Here is a 9796-nt window from a genome sequence, read left to right as displayed (position 1 = left end):
ATTAGGTGTGTGAAGGGGTTAAAGGGGTACTCCGGCCCTAATACATGTTATCCCCTATCTAAAGGATAGGTGATAAGATGTCTAATTGCGGAGGTCCTGCTGCCGGGGACCCCCGCAATCTGTCATTCAGCACCCACCTTTGCGAGCTCTCCGCAGCGCTGAAGGCTACGAGTGTGCAGCATGACGACCATGGGGCCGGAGTATCGGGACATCACAACTCTACCCCCGTGTGACCTCATGCCCCGCCCCCTCAATGCAAATCTATGGGAGACAGCATGATGGCACGCCCCCTCCCATAGACTTGCATTGAGGGGGCAGGGCATGATGTCACACGGAGGCAGAGTCGTGACGTCACGATACTCCGGCCCCGTGGTCATCATGCTGCACACTTGGAGCCTCCAGTGCTGTGGTGAGCTTGGAAAGGTGGGTGCTGAATGGCAGATTGCGGGGGTCCCCAGCAGCAGGACCCCCAAAATTAGACAACTTATCCCCTATCCTTTGGATAGGGCCAGAGTACCCCTTTAATAAGCACTAAAATTCTTTGCAACCTTATTCTAATCTACCATTGCATTTTTCCTATATGAAAGAGACCTAAACATTGTATTGAACTAATATATGGGAGTATAATTTCATGGTTATTTATATGTTTTATTTAAAAAAACACTGTTGCACATTCGGCAGCCTTGTAACAACATGTTTGAGGGTAGTGTTATATTCAAAACACAGATATGTAAGAACCTTATGGAATTTCCTAGTCTCCTGCTCATAGTTAGAATTCACGTAATCGGAATCACATTTGTTGGCAGTGCATGTGAAATGAATCATTTATCTTTAGTCATTTAACTACTTTGCATTATAAACAGACCTTAATAAATACAGTTCTTTATGGCGTTACTCCTTAAAGATGACCCTGTGATGTCTCCATGCCCATTGAGCCATAAAATAGGAAATTGCTTAAAGGAAGCCATGGCCAAAATTGAAGAGAAATGAGGACAGAACATCAAATTAATACAGTTTCATCTCAGAGTTTTTAAAACGCATCCTTAAAAAAAAGGGTTCTCTGGCAGAAGGACTGTCCGTGAGCCTATAAATTGCTGCATCTGTGAGTAGGACCTGGTGCTTCATCTAGACTAGAGATGAGCGAACTTACAGTAAATTCGATTCGTCACAAACTTCTCGGCTCGGCAGTTGATGACTTATCCTGCATAAATTAGTTCAGCTTCCAGGTGCTCCGGTGGGCTGGAAAAGGTGGATACAGTCCTAGGATACTCTTTCCTAGATTATCTCTAATCTAGACTTTAATAGAAATGAGAGTGGATCATTGATTCAGAGGTACAGTAAGCTCTGAGCCCCAATCTATAACAGGGCCCACCAAATGCTATTATTAATACTTATGTCTTCTTAGGCAGCACAAAGCCCTTTTGACCACATCAGGCACCGGAAATTCAATAAGGCTGCAATTCTGCACCCCCTATAGCTGCTAACCCCTGTTATGATCAGACGACAACAAAATCGAGCTCTCAGGCATCAGCTCAACATGTCGTGTTTGGAGGAGAAGAATGTTGCCTATGATCCCAACAAGACCATCCCCATCATCAAAGATGAAGGGGGAAACATTGGGGAAGATTCATCAAGACTTGGTGCTGAGGAAAAGTTGACCAGTTGCCCATGGCAACAAATCAGATTGCTTCTTTTATTTTTCAGAGGCCTTTTAAAAAATTAAAGAAGTAATCTGATTGGTTGCTATCGGCAACTGGTCAACTTTTCCTCTGCACAAGTTTTGGCGAATCTCCCCCATTATGTTTTTTTTTTTTTTTTTTTTTTTGGGGGGGGGGACAAGACTAAGCGGACAAGACTTTACCGAATCAAAGGAATGTCCATGTCATCCTTCTCTTAGCCAGGGCTTTGAAAATAAGTCATGGATCCAGAATGACAAGGACCTGTCACTACACACACCAAAGGCAAAAGATGCACATTAAGATTCTGGAGTGATTTTGCCAGTCTCCAGACCTTAATCCTATCGAGTTGCCAAACATCAGCCTTAAAAACCATAAAGGGGAACTCCAGTGGAAACAAGTATAAAACAAATGTTTTCAAGTTCACTGATGCCAGAAAGTTAAACAGATTTGTATAATACTTCTATTCCAAAATCTTAACCCTTCCAGTACTTATCAGCTGCTGTATACTACAGAATTAGTTGAGTTGTTCTTTTCAGTCTGACTACAATAGACCACAGTAGAAGAAAACCCCCATAGCAAACCTCTCCTGCTCTGGACAGTTCCTGACACGGACCGAGGTGTCAGCAGAGAGCACTGTGGTCAGACTGGAAAGAACTATTCAACTTCCTCTGGAGCATACAGCAGCTGATAAGTATTGGAAGGATTAAGATTTTTAAATAGAAGTTATTTACAAATCTGTTTAACTTTCTGGCACCAGTTGATTTGAAAAAAAAAATTCCCGCTTGAGTACCCCTTTAATGACTTGGGGAGAGGATCTGCAAAAAGGTATAAGGCAAAATCACCCCTAAGATGTTTGCAAACCTGATGGCCTACTACAAGATACATCTGGTATTGTCAACAAGGGTTTTACCAAGTACTAAATCATGTTATGCAAAAGGGGTCAAATACTTATTTCACAGAGTAAAATGCAAATCAATTCATAACTTAATTGCTATTTTTTTCTTATTTTATTTTTTATTTTTTTGTTATTTTTAATGTTCAAATAAACCTACCATTATATAAGACCAAAAGTTTGGACACACCTCATTCAGAGTTTTCTTTATTTTCATGACTATGAAAATTGTAGATTCACATTGAAGGCCTCAAAACTATGAATTAACATATGTGGAATTATATACATAACAAAAAAGTGTGAAAATATGTCATATTCTAGTTTCTTCAAAGTAGCCACCTTTTGCTTTGATTACTGCTTTGCACACTCTTGGCATTCTCTTGTTGGGATTCAAGAGGTAGTCACCTGAAATGGTTTTCACTTCACAGGTGTGCTGGTGTGGAGGAGGAGATGTGATGGTGTGGGGGTGCTTTGCTGGTGACACTGTTGGGGATTTATTCAAAATTGAAGGCATACTGAACCAGCATGGCTACCACAGTATCTTGAAGCATGCTATTCCATCCGGTTTGCATTTAGTTGGACCATCATTTATTTTTCAACAGGACAATGACCCCAAACACACCTCCAGGCTGTGTAAGGGCTATTTGACCAAGAAGGAGAGTGATGGGGGGCTGCGCCAGATGACCTGGCCTCCACTGTCACCGGACCTGAACCCAATCGAGATGGTTGGGGTTGAGCTGGACCGCAGAGTGAAGGCAAAAGGGTCAACAAGTGCTAAGCATCTCTGGGAACTCCTTCAAGACTGTTGGAAGACCATTTCAGGTGACTACCTCTTGAAGCTCATCAAGAAAATGCCAAGAATGTGCAAAGCAGTAATCAAAGCAAAAGGTGGCCAGAACCTAGAATATGACATATTTTCACACTTTGTTGTTATGTATATAATTCCACACGTGTTAATTCATAGTTTTGATGCCTTCAGTGTGAATCAACAATTTTCATAGTCATGAAAATAAAGAAAACTCTGAATGAGAAGGTGTGCCCAAACTTTTGGTCTGTACTGTATATATATTGTGATGACTCGCTCTTGCAGAAAGATGCAGTTGCAGTATAGAGGCACGGAAACAGGACTTTTCAAATCAAAGTTCAGTGTTTCATTCACACTTGGCAAACAGAAAACAGTTTTAAATGCAGAACAAAGGAAAAAGTAACAAAAGTCCACCTGTGTTCCTCAGTTGTTTGTTCACTCCTGAGTCCCTGCCATGCGGCATCAAGCAAGTCTTTTCCAAGTCCCCAAGCAGTCTGCTCACCAGCTTTCACACTCTCAAGGAAGATCTTTACACACAGCTCTCTCTGGCAGTGTGAGCTGCAACATGCATAACCCCCCCCCCAGCTGGTGAGGCAGACTAGCTTTAACGCCAACAAAAGCCTGGATTTTGGGGAATGGCCCCCACCCTACACTTGACTATTCCCAGTAAGAGCTGTCCCGGATTGGCCTTCCAGCCATACTACGGTCTGCATCGCAGCACAGACACTGAATAAATACCAGCTCTTACTTCACCAAGGCCAGGAGCCTTAGTGACAGATATCACCCATACACACACCACAAATATAAATGATAGATTAGTACTCGGCAGAGGATGTTATACTTAAAAGACTCTTATTAATATCCTCCTAGTCCAAGCCTTGCCTGACTTTATGGGGTTTAAAAGCGATTTCCAGAGATTTTTAATTTTATCTCTCTTCTCATTTCTATTTTTATGTTTCACTTCACATTACACAAAACTGAAAGTGCGGCTCAGCATAACTGTGAATGATCCCATTGAAATCGCCATGCATTTTTTAATCTGGTTATAAAGCAGTTTTACATTTCTTCGCCTTTACTGTGAAGAAGATTAAGAATCCTCCAGCCATATTCATTCAGCTCAGTAGAAAATAATGTATTTAAAGTAGCACAAATGGGAAGATTTGGATTACTTAATGGTGACATTTTATTAATTATTTGTAACCAACATGATTTCCACATCTTTAAAGGGAGTATGTAAGAAGATCTATGTCCCCTGAACCCCACAGGCTTTTTCGTTACTGACATACTGCAATATTTTAAGCAAAGTATAGCTTAAAACCAAACATCAGGAAAAGTGTCAGAAGGAGAGAGACTTCCTGGCGTCTTCCCACCCACCTTGGCTTTTATTGATAGGTCTTGCAGTATTTGAGCATAGGGTTAGATCTGTCAATCAAGCCAAGCCAGGTGGTAAAAAGTCAGTGAGACCTCCCCCACCCCTCAGACACTAACCCCAGTGCCCAGGCTTGGTTTTACACTACGACTTTCTCTGAAGCAAAATAGTATTTCAGAATCAAACCGTTACTAGAAGCAAAGGAGTCTGCATATATAACTGTAAGCTATAGTGTTTTCTTTGAAAAGCTCTTAAAGGAAATATATTACTTTTATTAAATAATGATACATATTCTTATCTGTTTTTCCTTTCTAAGTTTCTTTTTACTCTTTTGTTCTGTACCTGGGGGCAGACATCTTGCCCAAGTTGCTTTTAGGAGCATTCAGACATATGCTTTACAGCAGCCACATGGACCATAGAAACCTGTAGTTAAAGGGGTTATCCAGTTAAAAAGGTGTATAACCCCTATATGCCCAGGCTGCCACAGCAAAATTTATAAACTTTAACCTACCGTTTGCCACTGGAATCACCGTCCTGTCCTCCAGCTCCGGTCTTCTTCCTGCTTTTGGGGCCCAACATGTCACACTACGCTCAGCTTATCGCCGGCCGTGGAAATGTCCCGCCTCGGCCATTGATATGCTGAGCCGCAGTGTGATGTAATGTGGGCCAGGGCACCAGGAAGAAGGCCATGCCTGAACTCAGCCAATCACTGGCTGGGGCGAGACATCACTGCAGATGATGATTACCTGAGTGCAATGTGACATGTTGGGGCCCTAAAGCAGGAAGAGGCCTAGGGCTAGAGGATGGGAGAGCGATTCAAGCGGCACCGGGGGAGTAGCAGAAGGTAACTTAAGGATTATTATTTTACTTGCGGAAGCCTGGGGTAATAAATTATTTTGCCAGACAACCCCTTTAAGTGTTGATTTTTTTTATAGGCATGCTGTATGACTGGTGCAGAGGTTCTTGAGCAGGGAGGAGGGGAGCTGTAACCACCACCTATTGTAAATGGTGTGAAAAAGTGTTGTTTATATATGTGTCACTTTCACTGTAATCCTGCCTGTGATTATAAGGAGGAGACTTCTAAACAGTTTTCACTACAGAACAGGAAGTGTTGGATTATTGTTAGGCTCGGAGAGTGGTCAAGACATTGAAATGTCCAGGAGGTTTAAAGGGGTACTCCAGTGGAAAACAATTTTTTTTTTTAAACCACTGGTGCCAGAAAGTTAAACAGATTTGTAAATTACTTTTATTAAAAAATATTAGCCCATCCAGTACTTATCAGCTGCTGTATACTACATTGGAAATTATTTTCTTTTTTAATTTCTTTTCTGTCTGACCACAGTGCTCTCTGTTGACACCTCCATATCAGCAACTGTCCAGAGCAGGATAGGTTTTCTATTGGGATTTGTTTCTACTCTGGACAGTTCCTGACATTGACAGAGGTGTCAGCAGAGAGCACTGTGGTCAGACAGAAAAGGAATTCAAAAGCAAAAGAACTTCCTCTGTAGCATGTAGCAGCTGATAAGTGCTGGAAGGATTATTTTTTTTAATATATATATATATATATATATAGAAGTAATTTACAAATCTGTTTTAACTTTCGGGCACCAGTTGGTTTAAAAAAAAAATAAAATAAATGTTTTCCACCGGAGTATCCATGTGCAGGGGCCATGCTAATCTTCTCTGTATCGTTCCAATTTTAGTATATGTGCTGGCGAAGCAAGCTTCGCCAGCACATATACTAAAATTGGAACGATACAGAGAAGATTGGCATCCCCCCCGCGCAAGGATGAAACGCAAATTCGTGGAGGTTTAATGTCTGACAACATTGTTTCTGGTCCTTCTTTGTTTGACTCAGGATCATTCATAGTAAAACCCTAAATGACTGTTCAGGAAGGAATGCAAATCCAACATCAAAGGAAATCAATTAACGTCTGCAGTGTGTCTGCAGTCAACACTTAATTTAACCCTCTGTCCACTGTGGTGTCATCTAAGAAAATGAGCAATACAAACCGAGGAAATAGCTGCTGCTGCATCCTGTTATCACCAGGCAGGAGAACAGCTGGCTGAATATTGGCTCATTAAGGGAAAGACAAAGGCAGGACACAAAGCCTCCTGACAATGGATGCGGCCTGAATACACTCTGCTTTCCTGCATCCCGCCTCTAGGGGGTCCTGTTAGACTGCAAGAATACAAAGAACATGCTGCACACAATAAAAACATATCATTGTTTATGTAGCGCTACATACACATCACATCACAATACCGTACAGAGGTAACGAAGAGAATGTACTTGCTTTTCTGATAAGACATTACGTAAAAGCAGCACCATGTATATATACTCTGTATAATATCCTGGATATCCCACTGCTATATAGATAAAGCATAACGACACATAAATGTATACAGACTGAATTACACATAAATGTATACAGACTGAATGACACATAAATGTATACAGACTGAAAGTGGGTGATGATTACAGAATAGGTAAAACCTATAATATTTAATTTAACAATGACATAATTTCTTTCTATTGCCTGGCCCTGCCATGTTCCTGATAGTATTCTAGGTATTCATCCTGACACTGTTTTTTTATTTTATTTTTTATGTATTTTCATTATTTTTTTTTTTATGGAATTTTTTTGTATGCATTTTATAAAATGAAAATAAATAAGTAAAGAAGCAGAATCGTTGGTAAATTCAACTGACTGTCAAAGGCTATGTTCACACGGTGGAATGTACGCACAGACAGACAGAGGAGCACCAGCAGAACAGGTTGAATGTTTTTGCGGATGCCGGATTTAGGATGCCGCCGAAATTCCGCCATTTGAACAGAGCAGCAGAATCCCATTGAAATCAATGGGACTCTGCTGTTGCGGAATGTTATGCGGAATTCCGCACGGACATTCTGCCGTGTGAACATAGCCTAAGGGTAGGTTCACACGAGCGGATCCCCAGCGCGTATTACGCTGCAGATCCGCCGCTGAAGGACCACTGTATGCTGCCCTTACAGGTGCCTGCCCGGAGCGGTAATCCACCGCTATGAGCAGACACACTGTGATGTGCGAGTCACCACGCGCATGCACAGTATACTCGCACATTGCCGCTGATCTCGGCCTAGCTCAGGGAGCAGGGGTAGCGGCCGTGATGTGTGCGAGTACACTGTGCATGTGCGGCAACTTGCACATGGTAGCAGTGTGTCTGCTCGTAGCTTAATATTGCCGCTATGAGCAGGCACATCAGCAGCAGATCTGCAGCGTAAAATACTCTGTGGATCTGCTTGTCTTAACGTACCCTAAAGCAGTGTTTCCCAACAAGGGTGCCTCCAGCTGTTGCAGAACGACAACTCCTTGCAGCCACTTCATCAGTAGCATGAGATAGTGTAAACACAGTGCAGCCAACATATAAATACATAAAAGGACACCATTTCACAGTTCAAATTTCTTCGGACGAAGATCCTGTCAGTTTTGACATAATACTATAAAATACGGTTTTACATCACAATGCCTTTAAATACATAAAACATTTATACAGTTCACACATGAATAAAATCTAATATTTATTAAAACAATACAATGTACATTTAATTAGATATTAGTTTTTATTTGTGTGTGAACTGTATAAATAAATTATTTATGTATTTACAAGCATTGTGATGTAAAGCAGTCCTTAGCAATCTACTGTATACTGTGAACTAGTGTCCTTTTATGTATTTATATGTTTTCTGCACTGCGTTTACACTTTTTCATGTTTCTGATGAAGTGGCACTTTAGCCCAAAAAACTGTTAAGATACCAATAAAGACCTGAATTTTACTTTGTAATGGCTGTGGATTCAGAACTTACTTTCATCAGTAGAAGGTTTGTACTGATGCTTTCAGGGTTATTCTGCTTTCTTTCAATGCTGTAGCAGGTACTGATGACTTCACTATCTGCGACTTCCTTATGACTGCTGCATCATTCTTTGTGACTCTGTTATAAGGTTTGATTCATTTTTAGGTTTTCACAATAAAACAAGGTGAGTACAGTAGAACCTTGGGGAAAACCCTGCAGTAAGGATTTAAAAACTCTGCTTTCTCTTTTTGTAGCATATAAGCAGAATTCTTGGTAATGGTCAGGTCTTTCTACCTAAACCTTGAGGAGGAGGCAAAGAAGCAACAATGACAAATCCCATGTTCACAACTCATCGTCATATCCTATGCACTCACCTGGAGATGCGGAGCGAAGTTCGTGGAGTAAGATACCAGAGATCCTATAGACTTGAATGGGACTTCAGAGAACAACTTGTATCCTTGCATAAGGGGGTGGGTTAGAGTTGATTTAACTCTACTATATTTTAGTGGACATATAAGTAACATGTGTACCAAATTTCATCAAAATATCTCTAGCTGTTTGAAAATGATGTTGGAACATACATACAGGTTGAGTTTTATAAATATACTAGCTGAGTACCCTGCGTTGCCCGGTTTTTCCTTCCTAATCCCTGTTGGGGAGGAAAATAAACAAAGGAGGAAGCTTTTGACTTCATATCCAGTCCTCATATATTGTTGTCATATCCCAACCCCATATCCCGTCCTCCTATCCCGTCCTCCTATCCATTCCTCCTATCCCGTCCTCCTATCCCGTCCTCCTATCCCCACCTTCTATCCCGACCTCCTATCTCGATCTCCTTTCTCAACCTCCTATCCTGATCTCCTATCCCGTCCTCCTATCCCGTCCTCCTATCCCGACCTCCTATCCCGTCCTCCAATCTCGAGCTCCTATCTTGACCTCCTATCCCGTCCTCCTATCCAGTCCTCCTATCTTGACCTCCTATCCCGACCTCCTATCCCGTCCTCCAATCTCAAGCTCCTATCCTGACCTCCTATCCCGACCTCCTATCCCGACCTCCTTTCCCATCCTCCTTTCCCGTCCTCATATCTCGACCTCCTATCCCGACCTCTTATCCCGTCCTCCAATCTCGAGCTCCCATCCCGTCCTCCTATCCCGTCCTCCTATCCCGACCTCCTATCCCGACCTCCTATCCCGACCTCCTTTCCCGACCTCCTTT

General features: G+C 41.9%; 1 non-coding gene and 1 pseudogene across 1 annotated transcript; one reads left to right on the top strand and one right to left on the bottom strand.

Annotated features, from left to right (window-relative positions):
* Positions 1–6368: 6368 nt before the first annotated feature.
* LOC130290146 (U6 spliceosomal RNA) lies at positions 6369–6470 on the bottom strand. Its single transcript, XR_008847520.1, has one exon. It is a non-coding gene; the product is annotated as a U6 spliceosomal RNA (small nuclear RNA).
* Positions 6465–6578, top strand: LOC130290148 (U6 spliceosomal RNA; annotated as a pseudogene).
* Positions 6579–9796: the final 3218 nt, after the last annotated feature.

This window comes from Hyla sarda, chromosome 8 (genome assembly GCF_029499605.1).
Source record: "Hyla sarda isolate aHylSar1 chromosome 8, aHylSar1.hap1, whole genome shotgun sequence".
NCBI lineage: Eukaryota > Metazoa > Chordata > Amphibia > Anura > Hylidae > Hyla > Hyla sarda.
Note: the sequence above shows the minus strand (reverse complement) of the source record. Positions and strands in the feature narration are given on the sequence as shown.